This window comes from Pezoporus flaviventris, unplaced genomic scaffold, assembly GCF_033815535.1.
Source record: "Pezoporus flaviventris isolate CSIRO_AGI_PZ_B2104156 unplaced genomic scaffold, CSIRO_AGI_Pfla_v1 ptg000006l, whole genome shotgun sequence".
Taxonomy (NCBI): Eukaryota; Metazoa; Chordata; class Aves; order Psittaciformes; family Psittacidae; genus Pezoporus; species Pezoporus flaviventris.
In genome coordinates this window covers 8007886-8024745 of record NW_026892554.1, presented here as the reverse complement: position 1 = coordinate 8024745, position 16860 = coordinate 8007886, and the positions used below count along the sequence as shown (strand labels likewise).

The 16860-nt window shown below is 47.0% G+C and overlaps 1 protein-coding gene across 5 annotated transcripts in view; it reads left to right on the top strand.

Annotated features, from left to right (window-relative positions):
- Positions 1-16860, top strand: part of NTRK3 (neurotrophic receptor tyrosine kinase 3) — a 207561-nt gene that overhangs the window by 84991 nt on the left and 105710 nt on the right. The gene's annotated exons all lie outside the window — the stretch shown is intronic.

Here is a 16860-nt window from a genome sequence, read left to right as displayed (position 1 = left end):
CTACAGGACTGAAGATTTGAGTTTAAAATCATCAGTCCAGAGCCTGGAAATAGGTGTGTACCCTCCTGCATGTGTTTTGGGTGAGGAGGAGCACTGTGGGCAGCATTGCATGCTGAGGCACAGAGGGTCAAACGCTTTGTGGTACCAAAGAAAGCCTTCAGGATATCAAGATGTAATCTCCTAGAAATTGTAGGCTGAGGGAAATGTTCCTAGTAAATTTTGGCTCCTAGGGGATAAATAAATGAGCTTGCTTGAGGCAGTTTATCCCTGTTCCTGGGGTGTATCACAAATGCACAGATCAGGCTTTTGCTGTGGTTGTGCCTTTTCTTCTTCTGCAGACACAGGAAATGTGGGCTGGGAGGCAGGGAGGCACAGTGTGTGCACTTCAGGAGGAGTGAGGACCTGGTGGTCCGCCTCTGCTCCAGCCTTTATCAGTTGTGACAGCAGCTCCAAGGCCTACCAGTGGTGTTTTCTTTAGGGGAAGGTCTTCTCTTACCAGATCAGCTGAGCTTTGCTGGAAAAGCAGCTGGTGGATAACTCTGTTGGTGGCTACCAGTTGAGGACAACTGTGCCAGTGTTTTTCTAAGCATAGCAGTTTAGAAAGTAGCAAGGGGAATTAATAGACAAATCCTGATGAAATTTTCTCTCATGTTTCACCAATCCTGGGTTTAAAGTCTAATGAGTGCTGAGGTATGTATGATGGGAGCAGAGGATGGTACTTAATAAAATGTTTCATTAGAGAGCTTTGCTCACCATGACTCAGAGAGAGTAAGTTTGTATGGTCCTGATGAGCAGACTGGGACAGAGACAGGCTTGGGCATTGAGAAGAGTTGCTCCCTGCTGTGACCAGCAGCCAAATGAGGCATCAGGAACATGCAAGGGTTAAGGGCCATCCAAGCAGAAATGACGCCTTGCAGACCGTTAAAATACCAAGCCTGGATTTTCATTTATCCTCTGCTAACAAGTCTGCCTTGGATAGTTCATCAGTTTGATGCTGGAGTAGCTTTCTCAGAGGCTTAATGAGACTAATCACTGCAGACTCCCTCCACAGCTGTCCAGGAGGGGTAGGCTCCTCATTAGGCAGATGCAGAAGCCTTTGGAACTGTATCTCTCACCACTGACTGCAGAGTGAGCATATGGGACATCCATCAGACCCGGTTAAAGGCTGTGAGACCCAAAGATGAAACATGCTGAGGAGAAAACCATCCTGAAATGCTGTACTGAGCATCATCTTGAAGACTGGGAGTGCTTGTTGACCACATTTGTGGCCTTCTTACAGCATGGGCTTGCCGCAAAGTGGTTTTGGGAGAAGTCTAAGTGTATGCTCAGAGTCTTTTGCGATGCATATTCCTGGCAGATCTCTCTGGCATCTGCCAATGAGAAGTGCTTCCCACGCTCTTTCACTGTGCTTTTTGTTGGAGATTGTTACTAAACTTTTTTGTTATAGTGTCAGCTAGAGAAGAGATGAGGTGTGAAGGAGGTTACATTATCGCTGCCTTCTGCAGGGAGTGAAAGGGAAAAAAGGGAGTTTGGAGATGTTTCAGGAGGTGAATTGACAAGTAGCAATGGCCTGAACTTCAGGAAGATTTGTGGAGGGGGCAGAAGAGCTTTGGGAAAATAGAGAAAGCTGATGTACAGCATGGGGGTGGATTTAGGGCTTGGACAGGAGAAGTGGAGCCAGATTTCTAGGACATATTACATGCTCCAGCACTGAGGGCCCAACTGTCTCAAGATTTCTCTGCTCCAAAGGACAAACAACCTGTGTGGACCAGGACTGCTGGCCATAGGGCAGAGTGGCCATGGTGGTCCCTGCCCGCGTTATTCTCCATCCTCCCTCTCGGGAGCTTTCCTTGCTGGCTGCTTCACCCTCCCTGCCTGCTCCCTCCCCAGTATTAACCACTGTCCAGCTTTCCTCCTATTGACCCCGTGTCTCACCTGGAGCATGAGCAAATACCCTTTAGCACAAAGCATTAAGCTGCCTCCCCAGTTCCGGTGAGGCTTGTGCGGGGCGTTGTTGGCAGCTGAATTAGGTGCTGCCAATGTGGATGTTTTTCTCTCGACAAGAGCAGCATGTCTGGATTTTCTGCTTCCCACCCCGTGCGCTCCGGTTGTTCCCTGAGCACGAGTTAGTTCCGGCAGCTTTCAGCACGCCCTGCGTCGACCATCGAGCTGGTGGACGTGTGTATTTCACGCAGGAAAAGCTGCTTTTTCCTTTCCTGGCGAAGGAGTGAATTAAGCCATGTGTTTACTACCACTTGAGCAAAGCAGTCCCAGGCCGGGCCATGAAATACGCGGCTGGTGTTTGAAATTAAGAGCGAAAACATCAACATAGAAACTAAGAGAGGGAGAAGGAGTCTGCGTAATGGGATTACATTACTTCCACACTAATATGACCTTTGAGATGGTCTACTGCTCTGCAGGGATTTGGGTAGTAATGCATTTGATAGCATCATTTGAGGGGGTGTGCGTTTATCTGCTCATATTTATATCCATGCTTATGTATTTTTGTATATGTGCAGTGTTTATTCTTTCGGTTTACCCTAGAGTGTTTTACCAGTACATCTCCCACTCTGTGTGACCCGGGGACGCTGTGGGGGTCCTCCTGCAGTGGTTTCAGATGCTGTGCAAGGGGTTAATTCCTTTTCCTTTGAACTGCCACCTGAAAAGCAAGAGTAGAATGCACTGCACCCCTAAAAGTCAGTACACAGCGGCAACCGCCCCAGGGACTAGATCTTCATACCTTAGTCTCTGTTGGAGGTGGGAGGGGAAGGGGATATCAAAAGAAGGAGCTGCTGTCTGTTGAAGTGCCCTCTTTGTGGCATTATTATTATCTATGTGGAGAAGAGCAGCAGCACCTCTTTTATCTCTGCTCTTGGGGTACCAAACCGAGACTCATCGATTGCTGAGGTATCTGAGTCCCTGGCTCTGAATGGAGAGATTTCCAGATCAGAACCAGCATTTTGGATACCTGTTGGTGGTCAGAGCACTGTGGTGCTGGGCAGGCTATAAATTATTAAAATCAATTTTTTATAATCACCAGTCACAGGAGAAGGGAGTTCTAATGAAATGGATCCTGCAGTTTACAGACAGGCAGCATAGGCGGCTGGGAGAAGAGCATGGTTTTCCCTGTACAAAAACATCCACGAGGAGCTGCTTCTCTGGGTCAGGATATCCATAAATACGTATTTTTCTGGAGGAGCTCTCCGTTCTCTCTGGATCCTGCAGAGTTTAGCTTTTGTTTAGGCAATAACAGCAGTTTTTTGCCTTTTCCCCCTTCTGTTTCAAGGTTACTTTTCTTTCTAGAGGATGTGTGCAAATAACCTTTATGTATCAAAAGGAAAAAGAGACAAGGTAATGGTGATGTGGGGGCCTTGGGTGATCTGGGAGCTTTCTGTGCTGTTCCCCTAATCACCATGGCAGGTACCTGAGGATGCTGGGGGAAGACACTGTTGTTTCCTGAGATAACACGATCTGCCTGAGCTGCGCTGTCTTGGGTTTGAGCTGTGCTGTGAGGTTTGAGCTCACCTTACAGAAGGCAGCAGCCCCTATAAGCACCTTGGTGATCACTGAGTGACCATGAGAAGGGATGGGTACAGTTGGCCTCTGAGGAAGGGGCTTTGAAGGCTCTGATTTGGGGCTGCTGGATAACCCCTTGCACCCTGGGCTTGGCTTCCAACTGGCTGCACCTCTCTGGAGGCAGGTTGTAGGCAGCACATAGAGATGAACCTTTGCTTACGGTCTGTAAAACACACAATAGAAGCTGCTCTCTGCATCGAGGCAATTAAAATGTCTATGCATAAAAAGACTCTAATAATAATAATAATAATGGTGAACTTAATGAGATTTTGAATGTCTTTGCAAACTGGACCAGGTTTGTATGTTCAAAGATGCATTGTGTTACAGTCCCTGTGAACTGGGGAGTTGTCTTTCTCTGAGTGCTTCAGGATGTGATGAAGGCTGAGCATCCCCAATCAGGTAGCCTGCGCAAGGTATGTCTCATCCCAAGGGAAACAGACATTAGTCAAAATGCAATCTGGAAGGGACAAGAGCAAAGCGTTTTGCCTGATGCCTTTTGGAAGAAATTCAGAGAAGAGCCACTAAAATGATTAAGGTTCTGCAGGGAACGTGATATAAGAAAAGATTAAGAAAAAGAAAAGCTAAATATATAAAATGCAGCTAGGCCAGAGTGAAGGGGCAGTGATCCCCAGTGGTGCATATTCAGAACAGTTGAACAGTGGAGAAGTAAAAAGACTATTTAGGATGCTGGAAGGAGAATGTGGGGTGTATAGAATCGATTAAGCAATCAAAAAAACTGTGGGTTGCGTATCTAGATCCCATTTCCAAAGGAAAGACATGAGAGAAGCATGGAAGAGTCTCTGAAATGGATACCTCAGCCTCTGGAAGCTTTTGAGTTGGGCTGAGGGGGGCAGATGACAAGTGCTCATCCCATAGGGTGGAGATATCCTCAGTGAAGTCCCTGCATGGTGGGATGGGGTATGGAAACCTCCTGGCCTTATTGGGCTTCCACTGTTTCCTTAGAAAGTGTGGAGGGGTGGCTGGGCATCCCTGGACTGCCTTCTCATGCCTGGACTGCCTTTTCCCTTCCCTGCTGCCGTGCCAGTGCATGAAATAGCAAGCTGGAAGGTGTGATAGGGACGACTGGCTGCAGTCTCCCTGCCTTGGCTGATTAATTAACTCTTCAGATTAATTTCCTTTCTGATTACCGCTTGATTAATTCCTCCTAACTCTGTGAGACCTCCTCACCACTTAATCCTCTTTATAAGCCCTCAGAGTGTGATGCTTGAAGTAAACATCAGGCAAAAAAAACCAAGGCAAACACTCTGAGATGCAAACACAACATCACCACCTGTGGGACCCCCTCCTGTGCCAGGGCCTGGCACTTGTGGGGCTGCCCCACAGCACCCTGCCCCAAAGGCTCCTCCACTCTCCACAAGCCTCCTTGCACCAAGCGCTGCTTTCCGCATTGGTTCTCCAGGTGTCTGTAGCAAATTGCACCATTTCACTTGTTGAGCCTGATAATTAGTGACAATAGCCCGGTAATTTGCCAAGGGGGCAGGAGGAGGGAGCTGTGTTCAGCTGCGTTCAGCAGCATGAGAGGATTTTCCTCACTGTTTCGTACTGCTTCGATACTGCCAGGCATCGTGGCTTATCCTATCTCACTGCTCAGGCTGATGGCGTGGGGCAGGTCTGAGAGGTATGGGGATAACAGAACTTCCCCATTTCAAAGGAGAGTGGTATTGGGTGAGTTGGGTACACCAATCTGGGGATGGCAGTGGCGTCAGAGTGAGTGGGGGTGATCAGGCTGAGCCTTGTCTTGATTCTAGACAAAATACACATGCAGAAGGCAGCAATCCTGATCCTGCTGCTGGTGTTTTTTAATTTCATTTTAATATCATTTTTTTTTTTATTCCTGGGCATCCATTCCCAAAGGCCTCTGGGTGCTTTAATAAAATATAAGTGAAAACAAAACTTATGATGAGAAAAGAAATGCAGCCAAATGAATCCCCAAACAGGAACAAAATCTTTCCCTTTTCTTCCCTAAACTCAATAACCCAGTGCGTGCCCGTGAGAAATGTAACGTTTAAAGAACAACAGCGCTTCCTTGGCCCTTGTTTTTGAGGAATGTTTTGTGGTTGGAAACAAAGCTGTAGTATCCACCAGCTAGGTCCTAGTGAATTTGTTTTTCTTGTGACCTCAGCTGCAATGGAAACAGCAAGAATATTTTGCGCCCAAAGTATTGTTTTGTGGCTGTACAGCATGTGTCATCCATAAATGTGACCTAAACTAATGAATTTGGCTGAGTTTGAACTAACAAGTGGAAGAAAGTAAGAAAGATGGTGTGTGGAGAGAGGCACAGGCAGTGATTTATTTCTGTGGTGACAGGCAACACAAGCAGTTCTTGGAGGTTTTTGGAGCTGATGCTGTTCCCTGGCTGCAGCCTTTGCTGTGATAGCCTCGTGCATCCCTGCCCTGTGTTCCCCTCATGTACGCTATGGCCGTGATGTTTGAATTGGTCTTCAGATCTGTTGGAACCAAATGACTCTGCTAAAGGAGATTGAGCTGCACTCAGGGAACATGCTGTTCTCCTATACACGACATTAAGCACAGTCCTCAAAGATTACCAAGGTGCAGCGCACAGGCTGGGGCAGGCTGCAGCCAGTAATCTTTGCCCATGAAGTCACTTGGGCCTGAGCTTGTTTTCTGCTATCTCACTACCTCTAAAAAACATTCATTTTGGCTGCGCATGCTGTGTTCTTGGTGGCATATGACAAATTACAGCTGTGCTCTGCTGCGTTAGTTTGGACACGCAATCAAGTCTGCAAACCAGCCACGAGTTCCCTTTGGTCCAATATCCCAGCTCCTGAATTGTAGGAACAGATTAACAGTCCATTTTGGCTGTTTCTTGAACTTGTGTGATGAAATTCCTGCCCTGCTGGGGTGGGGTGGGGAAGGGATGGAGCCTTCCTGGTAGCCCACATCCATGGGAGTCCATGGCTGAGGTTTCTGTCCAAGCAAATGCAGGCAGTGGGGGATTAGGGGGAAAAAAGGGAAAAGAAATCAGATACTCTGACTATATCCTCAAAATTTAGCCAGAAACAGCCGGAATAGGGCTTGGTAGAGCAGTGCTGGCATACTTTGTAGTTTCCTACGCAGTTTGGAAACCGGAGTAAGAGAGAGAATTGAAAGGCAGATTTGCGAGGAAGGTGGTAAGTCTGGGGGAGAGAGGGGAAATAACAGAGTGAAAAGGATGGCTGGATTTCCAGCTCCTGCAGAGGATCCAGATATGCACATAAATTATCTCAGAGGGATGAAACTGTAGTTTTAAAAAGACATTGCTGCCAAAATCCCCAGAAAAGGTGTTTTGGTGCCCAAGGAAATTTCTCATTTTGTAAGGTGGCCAGAGGGTAAATGCGCAATCCTTTCTGTACCATGTTGTATCGGAGCCTTCTGCACACCTCCTCCCTCCATCCCTCACCCTCAGGCGACTTCAGCTCTGTAAAGATGACTTAGCACATGAAGGATGTGATAGGATTGGATCTTAATCAGATCATTACTGCGGCAGTGAAGGAATATGATTTCCCATCCATGAATCGCCACCTCTTTCAGCATCTTACTTATTTCTAAATAATTATTTTTTTTTTTCTGCTGTGTGGTCAAAAATGAAACCACTCTGTGTAAAAGGCAGAGGGAGAAGTAAGCCAGGTTTAGACAGCATGGAAAATGCTCTTTTCTTCACAATTAAACCCAAGCAATAACCCAGATGGTTTGAAATCCAGTGCTGATAGACACGTGCACAAATGCTTTCACTGCCAACCAAATAATATTCCCCTATTCCTAATATATATATATATATATATATGAAAAATATATATACCTTAATCCAGGTATTGGACTTGTTTGTCTGTTTAGCACAGTGGGCTCTTGTGGCCAAAGGTTATGGAACAGAAGGGATGGGAACAAATGAATGTATCCAAAAAACTCCAAAGCATATCAAAACCCACTGCTGTTGCTGCTGTAACCAGCACCAACTGGTGCTGGCTGAAGACACAAGTAATAGCTTTGTGCATTGCTCATTTAGCATCTAGCCTAGTGCTGGGTTTCAGCCGGTGGTCTGCTGTGCTCTGAAGTCAGCAAGGTACTTAAGAGGGACTTGGGAAAGGCAATGGTTTATGAGCAGAAGGTGCAACAGGATCCTTGAGCTCTTGTGGGGCTCCTTTAGTTATGTCAGAGAGTAAAGCATTTGGTAGGTGTGTTGTTCTTCATCTCCTTTAAATCATTGCTTCCAGACAAGGGTAACTTTCTGAAGTCTGCCACGATAGAGAGATGCTGGCACTGGAGCGCCTCAGTGCCCAGATACCAGCTCTTTGAGGGATTTGGGGTGGTTTGTTTTGCTTTCTCCTGCCACTGACCTAGCAGGTTATCACTGGACGGTTTCATTAGCTACCCTGGAAGGCATTTTAGCTACAATATTGTGCTAATTTCATAAGCAGAAGCTAAAAGCTGTGTGTATGGCTGAAGAACACTGTATGGTGTCATTTGTAGTCTTGATGGAACAGTTGAACTGTGACATGTGCAGCCTTTTAGTAGATGGTGGGGTGCTGTTATCACTCATTTTTGGGGAAAGACTATAATTTCTCACATAGAAAACAGAGTTTGCATGAATTGCTGAAGAAACTCCAGAGCTGTGAACACTTGGCAGAACATTTTCTTAAGGAGTCTACAGGTGGAAAAGATCTTTAAATTATCTGCTAGTACGCAGCTAAGCATGAAGGGGAAGACTGCGGTTGTGTGAACCATCATCAGCAAGTTGTTGATGTAGACTGATTCAACAGACCTGCTCTTGACAGCCTCTCTTAGCTTGTGCTGCAGCTTTTGGGATGGAACTTGTAGTCTTTTATGCAGAAGTCTTGCTCTGCTGCAGGTAAGCTGCCAGGTTGTGAGTCATTCCTGGACTATCACACCGCAGGATCTTCTCTGTGGAATCCTGTGTGCATGGAGCTGCATTCATGTGTGTGTACTATCAGGTAACTCTGTTGGAAGGGGACTGTCCTGCTAATGGAAATACAGGTTTCTGTGTTTTAAAGCAGCTGCTAGAAAAGAGTATGGTTTTGCTTGTGTCTTCAAAGGGCAAAAGGAAGAGGCTGAAGTGGGGAGATACCACTGGTGGCTCAGGTGCTCTGCCTCCATACAGCTGTCTCAGCAGCACCACCGTTCCCCGCTTGAAATGCTAAATTATTCTTCTCCTCTGTTGTGTGATTGTTTTATGGGTTTTTCTCAGCAAAATCAATCAAGAATGGATAATTCATAAACTCTTGTTCGCATTTTCACTCTTCAAGGGGAAAAAAAAAGGAAGGATAAAGCAGAAGACAATGCCATAAGTAAAGCAGCATGGGGAATGTGGAGCTGAGCATGACCTCTGCTGTCTGTGGGGTCTGAGGATGCTCATTGTTTGTGCTGGTGAAAGGGTCAGTCTATGCTGCTGCTTAAGGGTTTGCCTTTATGTCCACTTAAGGAGTGATGGTACGTAGTGCTTTAATGCCTGTAATTAAAACAGGGTCTCAACCTTGAGAGGTACCAGGCATGGCCATCCCCAGCAAAGTTATCTGAGAGTGAGTAAAAGCAGAGCATTGCCAGGTTTGCGCATTCCTGCGTGCAAAGTGCCATGGAAAGAGGGAGATTCAACTAGGCAGGTAGAAGGAGAAAGCTGGGTCAGCTGCCAACCTGCCTTACACTGAAAAAGAAATACCCTGTGGCAGCATATTCTCCACTTTTAAGCTTGAACCCTGCCTGCATGCCTGCTGTCACATGCATCCCTACACATGCAGGGATGCATCCTTCTGCCTGCCTGCCCACCTTCCCCCAGCCATTGTGGGCACACATTCTATCTCCATCCCGTTTCACTGCCTCCATGCCATCCTCCCTGAATTGCAATGAAGAAATGGTAGGAAGGAGCCATATCCCCTGGGAACTGCCCTACTTTGGGAATTTTGAGGAAAACAGAAGGACCATTGTCTTAAAATAGAGACAAATGTTGTTAACTTTATTTATAAAATGAGACACTGCTTAGATACATAAGTGGATAAATATTTGGATACTGCAAATACTTCTGTTGGCACATGGGTGCATAAATAGTCCATAGACATGGATGATGTCAGGATGCTTTTGTAGAATAGGAGAGATGCACACTACTTATATTGCTCTGATCCTGCTCTGGCCTGTTTGTCCCTTTCACTGATGCTCCTGTTAGTGCAGTGATTTGCACAGTAAGCTGCTGCTTTTTCTCAGGGAGGCTTGATTTCTGCTCTCCATACTCTGCAGCTTTCTAAGTGTTGCATCCCTGATTTGGAAGGCAGCCTTGGAGAGAGAGCTAAATAAAGTCAGGCAAATCCATCATTGAAAACAGCCTGACTCGGACCTACCTCCAGTTTTGCTCCTGTGGGTTCCTGATCCAGCAGGATGAGTAGGGCAGAGCTGTGGGGAAACCAGTCTCAATGGCCACTTGCACCCCTCCAGTGCTCAGGTACCCGTGGGTAGTGATGGCATCTGTTGTGCTCCCTCCTCTGCATAGTGGGGTTTCACCCTTCAACAGATGGTCTAGAAGCACAAAACAATATCTCGGAGTGGACTGTTGACATCCTTCCTTTGTAGGCTTGATTCGAGTAGTCTATATTTGTCCTGGGTGTTTCAAACCGTGCTTTGGAGGATTTGGCTGGGAAGGTTTGGGGAACTGGCTGCCTCCCAAAGCTTTCCCATTACAGATACTCCTGCCTCAGGTTTCAGCTCTTACGCTTCTGCTCATGACCTGAATCAGAAGCACAGTATTTGCTTAAAGGGAGGACTGTGAAATTCTTGTGGTTTCCTAGAAAGATTTGGGTGTTCAGCTTGGCTCTAGAAATGGCAAAAGTTGGTGTAGGTGATGCTTCTTCAGAGCAGTTCTGTCTTCTCCTTTCTGGTGGATGACTTTTTACTTTATCTGCCCTGGCTTCCTGCTCTAACCAACACTGGTCTATCCCACTTGACTCAATCGCTTGGAAAATAGGTGTTACTAGACGGGTCAATAGCTGATATATGGTTCAAAGTGTAGCCCACAGTGGCTTGAGTGATTCTGAAAGCTTCTCTTTATTTTTCTGGTTGCAATTTAGCCGGGGATACAGCTCAGCAAATGAATTCATTATGTACCAATCTCCTTACAAGAAACTTTCAATTCTCACCCACTGATGCCCACTTTAAAGGAAAGCCAGCAAGATTTTGTTACCGCTTTACCAACCACCTGCTTGTCACAGAAGGGCCAAGATTTGACCATGCTACTGAGAACAGGCTCTAGTCCCACCTTAAATTGTGACCGATTGAGAGTAAAGGGTAAAAAATACTCCAGATTCCCCTTTTCCAAGCCTTCCTATGACAGGCTACTGGCAAAGACATGTTGGTTCATAGCACTGCCAGAGACTGTACTGAGAGCTCTGTTAAATATAGCAGAAGTGTGCAACACCCCCATGCGCCGGACGTTCAGTCTGTTCCTCACTGAATGCTGAGTGATGTGTGTGGTGAAACAGCCTGTTCTTGCCGCTGTTTGGTGGAAGATGCTCTCTATCTTTGTCATTATGAGAAGTACATTGGGGCTGGATGGCATCCGTGCATCCCCTGGTGAAGATTCCTCTCGGGTACAGAACAAAACAGTGGGCTGGTTCATAGGGGAATTATCAGAAGATGGATTATCTCCATAGCGCTCTCAAAAGTCCCTCTGGATCCACCTCTTGATTTATGTTGTTTTTTAGCCATTCTCATTAGAAAATATGCTTTTGAAGAACTCACTGTTTCCAGCAATATGTCCTAGGGATCTTCTGGTCCCATCTTGCCATGGCTTCTCCCCCACATCCCACCTTTCATTGTGTCACGGCTGCAAACAGAACAAGCAGCTCCCTGCACTGTGCCGCTAATGGGGCTGCAGATTGATAGCTCCTGGTTGCAGAAACACTTGTCAGGGGCTTGATAGGCTGCTCAAGGTTGGCCAGTGCTGGAGTGGAGCTGGAGGGAGGGAGCCACTGAGCTGTATGCTTGCGTTTTATGGCCCTCCTGGTGGGACTGGTAGGCAGCCTGGCATAGCAACCGCTCAGGGCATTTACCAAGAGATTTATGAATTTGTAATTTTCAGAGGCCCTGAAGCAAAAGTGTCTTTAATTAAATTTTTATTCTCTCCCCCCCATCCCCTGCCTTCCTCCTCCCCATTTTCCTCCCTGCCTGTGGTTTGTTTACTGAGACCCAGCAAAGATTTTGGAGAACAGGTAGGAGTCTTTGAGCGTAGCCAGGAGGAGCAGAGGATGGCAAAGCAAACAAGCAGATGGCAGATATGATAAAGCAGCCCCCAGCTGGCTCTGCCAAGCCCAGAAAAGGCTCTGCGAGGCAGTTCAAGGGTCCCACAGTAAGAGCTTCCTGCATCCCTCTGCTCCGGGCACAGATCTGGCACAGTGTCCAAGGGGCTGATGGCCAAGCCGTGTTCTTGTGCTCTCATTTGCTCAGTGCTCAGATCCTAGCATTGCTTAAGAATTGCTTAGGGTTACCTGGAGAGCGGGGGTGTTGGGGATGAGATGCCTTATGTCACTCTGCATTGCCCTGCTGTGGCTGACATGCATGTGCAGCCACCCTTCTCTGAGTGGTGGTCCCCTCTAGAGAGCGAGCACAAAACCAGAGGAAAGCAGGCAGCCCCCATCTATTATTATTTGGTTTAAAAGGATGTTTAGAAGAATAAGATGAAAAATTGGCCTGATCTTTGTTTTATACCGTCAAGAGAGTAGAGGAGGGCCCTCCAGGAGGGGGCATTGTCTAATATGTCCCCCATCACCAGTCTTGTTTTGTGATCCTTCCCCAGCCTTAGACTCAGTGGCAGTGTCCCTACCCAGCCAAGCGATGTCAGCTCTGTGAATAGATTTCTATCAACCCACTCAGCCCTAAAGAGCTGCAGTTAAAAGGCTCTGGAGACATAATTGTGTCTGCAGAACAGCAGCGATGATTTCCTTGAGAGGTAGGATGAAAAGTGGCTCCATTCCACTACTTCTGCAAAGACTTGATAACTACTTTCTGGAAAGGGGCTTGGTTGTGGTCCAACTGTCTCCACCACTGCAGCTCTCCCTGCCGCATGCCGCTTTCCTGTTGCATGCTTGTGCTGCCTGCACACTTGATCTGTGAGCTGTAGGGTGCTACCAGCCTGATGGGTGCGTCCAGGTGAATTTGGGAGTGGGTTTGGCAGGGTCTGCTGCAAGATGCGTTGGCAGCCTAAAGTGGGCTTTGTGCACAGGGCACTTGGTGTGATGCTCAGCAGACAAATGCTACTCCCAGCCAGAAAGCCACCAGCCTTGTGCGAGCTCACTTTTCCTTTTTTCCTTTCCCTCTCATCACCATGGGGGTGAGGATGATGCTTATCCCACTCACTCCCTCCTGCTCCCTCCATGGTGCAGATGGAGAAGTTGCTTGAGCTCCACGTGTCTTCAGGTCTGGCTTCCCAGCATGGATGTGTTATGGTGTCACTTGTCATGAGCTACAAAGCCACCAAGCAAGGAATGTGTTTTGGGGGCATGGGGTGTGGAGCAGGGGATAGCACTTAGTCATGGAGGTAAATGCCAAACTCCTCATGTTTCTCTGCCCTCGTGGATCACAGGCTAGCATGAGGCAGCTTTCCTCCCACCTGCCTTCGGGATGCTGAAGAAGTAGCTTAGGGGTAGGAAGTGGAATATGTGTAGAGAAACAGGGATTAGGCTGGTGATGGCACTTACACTTTCATGCTTTGAAAACTGGTGTCTGAAGCTGCAAGAATCAGCAGAAATCAAAAAGAGACTCTGAAGGTCCACCTTAATGTCCCTTCATATTGTGGAGTAATCAGGCGATTGTTTGTGTCATCTGAGCCTGGAGTGACTCTTTTGATGCCCAATTCTCTTGCATCATTTCAGGAGTCCTTTTTAGTAGAGTTTTCCCTTTCTTTGTACCTCTCTCCTGGCTGTTGGAAGATGTTTGCTTTGATCCTGCTGCCTCCAGGGCTGGCATCATGTTCAGGTACCTCTAGTCTCACGTGGAGCTTCACATGCCTTGTCCCTATTCCCCAACCGCCCACTGCAGCGTGTCCATCTGGTTATCTGCCACCTTTCATTTCTTTTCTGCAACTGCTCTGTTTCACTGATGCCTTAGAGCCAAAGGCCAGTGTCCTGGTTAACTCCTGACGTTGTAAAGGGCAGAGGTGGATCTGGAGTGGTTCCCCTTGGGACAGTCGGCAGATGAGACGTGCTCTGCCCCAACCTCCACACTCGTGTTGGGCACCAGCTGCTTGTTTCTCAACAGGAATTGGTAGATGCTGCATCTCTGCAGACCGGCCTGTTCTCTTTAATTGATGATTTACCCTCTTGCTGCATAAAACCTCTTGTTTTGAATAGCATTTGTGTTGCGAGGTGTGAAACAAGCTCCTTGCAAGGGCTGTGGCACAGCCCTCATCCTGGGACTGCCAATCCATCAATGCAGTAACGAGCAATGCATATACTAGCACCTGTATTGAAATGCAAGCAGTGTTCCTCACTGACCTCTGATGGGAGCCACGTCCATGCCTGGAGCTCATGGGTGAGGAGGGTAGTGCGCTATGCTGTTTAGAAAAGGAAATTTCCCCAGGCCTTGGAGGAATTAATCATTTTATATGCTGGACTGCTGCCTTCTGACTGATCTATCTGAATTACAGATTAACTGGCAGCGTGGGGACAGAGGAAGCCATTTCAATGAATAGCTCTCTAATTTATTAAAGGAGTTGTTTGGGCTGGTGGATCAGCAATGCAGCAAGTTCTCCAAGTGGGGAGTTGGTTTCTGTCCCCCTCTGCATCTCCCAATCTCTTATCTCCTGCTTGCTTTATCTCTGCTCACAGGACCCCTCTCAAAGTCGATGAGGGTTCCAGCAAGGCGGGTGGAAACCCCAGACCATCAATTCTCTTTGAAAATGATCTGTAAGCTCTGAGAAAACTGTAATTTTGGAGCCTTTCTCTGGGGGCCACTTCTATGACTTTTAAGCAAAACCATCACCTTTATGACAAGGACTATAAATTTTGGAGTAAGGCATGACATCCTGGAAAACACCAGTGTATTGATGCTGCAATTGGTATTAGTAGAGTCAGAAAGCATTAATCCCTTTCCAATTAGTTCTGCCTGGAAACCGTCAAGAGCTTTCCCCTACCCTGTAAGTGTACAAAGGTTTCTTGGAAACCTGCAAAACCTCATTTCTGTGTGATTTTCACTTCAGCAAATGTTGGTCCTGGGACTTGCAGCAAATCTCAACACCCTCAGCGCTGTTATCGATGTGGCCATCATGGGATGGGGAGCACCAAGGATGCTCAAGCCCTGGGCTTGTATCCTCTCCCAATTGCTCAGCATAAAGGAATACAGATTTGTTTGTTTGTTTGTGGATCTTTGTAACATCAACTTCATATTCCAGAAGAGTCTCATAATATTGCAGGAGCCGATTCAGGATTTAAACCATTATACAAGTTAAATACATTTTGGTTCTGCAAGCAACACATTATTTATCTTGGGATAGAATAAATCTGAGAGACTGATACTGCTGCTGGAGATCATCTGAAGGAGGGCTGTGGAGGGGAAAAAGAAGTTTTATATTTTCATTGCCCTCATGCATGAACCCAGCCAAACTATGCCTGCAAGGACTGATTATATTTGACCATGTAAGGCTTTATCTTTTGGCCTGAAAGTAAACATCACTGATTCTAAGTTTAGGTCTACAGCTTTGCACCCTGAGTGAATGCAGTCACTTCCTTGCTGGCAGGGACTGGGCACAAGGGTATCTGCTGGAAGTGAACCCAGTCCATTGACATCTGCAGCCTCAATAGTAGTGCTTGATGGTTTCATAAAAATTCCATTTAAAAACAGAAAGGTCAAAAGCTGGCCCCCAAAAAGCAACAACTGGAAACTGTTTTTCTTGAAAAATTACAAGCACTATTAGTTACTGCATAAGAAGCAGATTGTGGTACTGACTAGTTCAGTTTCATGATCCAAGCAGGATCTTGAAAGAAAACCAAGAAGAAAAACACAGAGCAAAGGCAAGCCTTGTGCTGTGCCAGGTACTTTACATTTTGAGAGCTCCTTCAGTTTGAAACCTCTGAGCAATGCAGGCGTTTATTTTTTTTTGCATGTGATTATTTTTTATCTTGACAGACTATTCAATGAAAATTAATGTCCTGTAATGACAGCACAATCCCTCATTGTCCTGGGAGTCTCCTAAACTGGATATTTGGAGAGGGGATGCACAGCCGGTTACTGCTGAGGAAAATAAACCTTCTTTGCAGAGGGGCAGCTGAGCCCTGGGGAGAAGGTGCTGGTGTCAGCATGAAGTGATGCGGCTGGAAGATAGCCTCGTCAGGCTAATTGATCCGGAGCCTTTGCCTTTCCTGCCAGGGCTGCCTGTCTCCTTACCCATAATCCCCACTCCTTTGATAGTTCGTCAGGAATATGGGACTTGGCCCAGTTTTATGTCTATCCAATAACATTATGAAATTGATAGTGACACTTCCATTGGCACTAGTTTCAATAAGAGATTGGAGCCAGAGGACAAGCGATTTGATTTCATGGTGGCTAAGCTTTCCAAGTAGATCAGGACGACCCAAGACTGATTTTGTGGTGGTAAAAGTATGGGAAGGGGAGCGATGGAAGGGGGACAGAAGTGACTGGGCAATGAGCTAATGAGAAACATGCCCAGCGCTTGCCCTCAGCATATGCTGGTCCTGGCTAGTGGGAAGTATGTGCTGCTGCTCTGGTTTGTGCTGCAGAGTTGCTGCTGGCAGGGATTTCTCCCCATTGATGGTGTTTATTAAGCAGTGCTGGGCACCAGTCTCGGTAAAGGTCAGGAAAACTCTTGGGCAGAAAGGCAGCAGTGGTCCTACCTGTTGCCTCTGAGACCTTCAGTGGTTCTTGCTGTTTTCCTTTGTCACGGTCTCACTCTGCAGTGACTGGGGATCAGGAGAGAGGGTAAAAGCCATGGGCTATGATAAATTGGAAACATAGGAAGGAAACGCATGAGGAGCAGGCAGCTCTGCTCCAGGCTTGAGCTTTGTATAAGGTTACTTAGCCTCTGGGTGCTGCATGCTCAGGAGGAGGTGAAATGCCATCAGAGCCATGGGTGAGCCCATAGGTGAAGGGCAGCCATGGGGTCCTAAGGGCGTGCAGAAAGCAGATGCTGCTGCTGCCCTGCCCATATATCTATATTAGTGTGACTGTTCCCTCGATGTGCTTGGCAGCAGATCTGAGCATGCCTGGATGTCCATCAACCTGAGCAAGCTGTCATCCACTTGGGAAGGGGTTGAG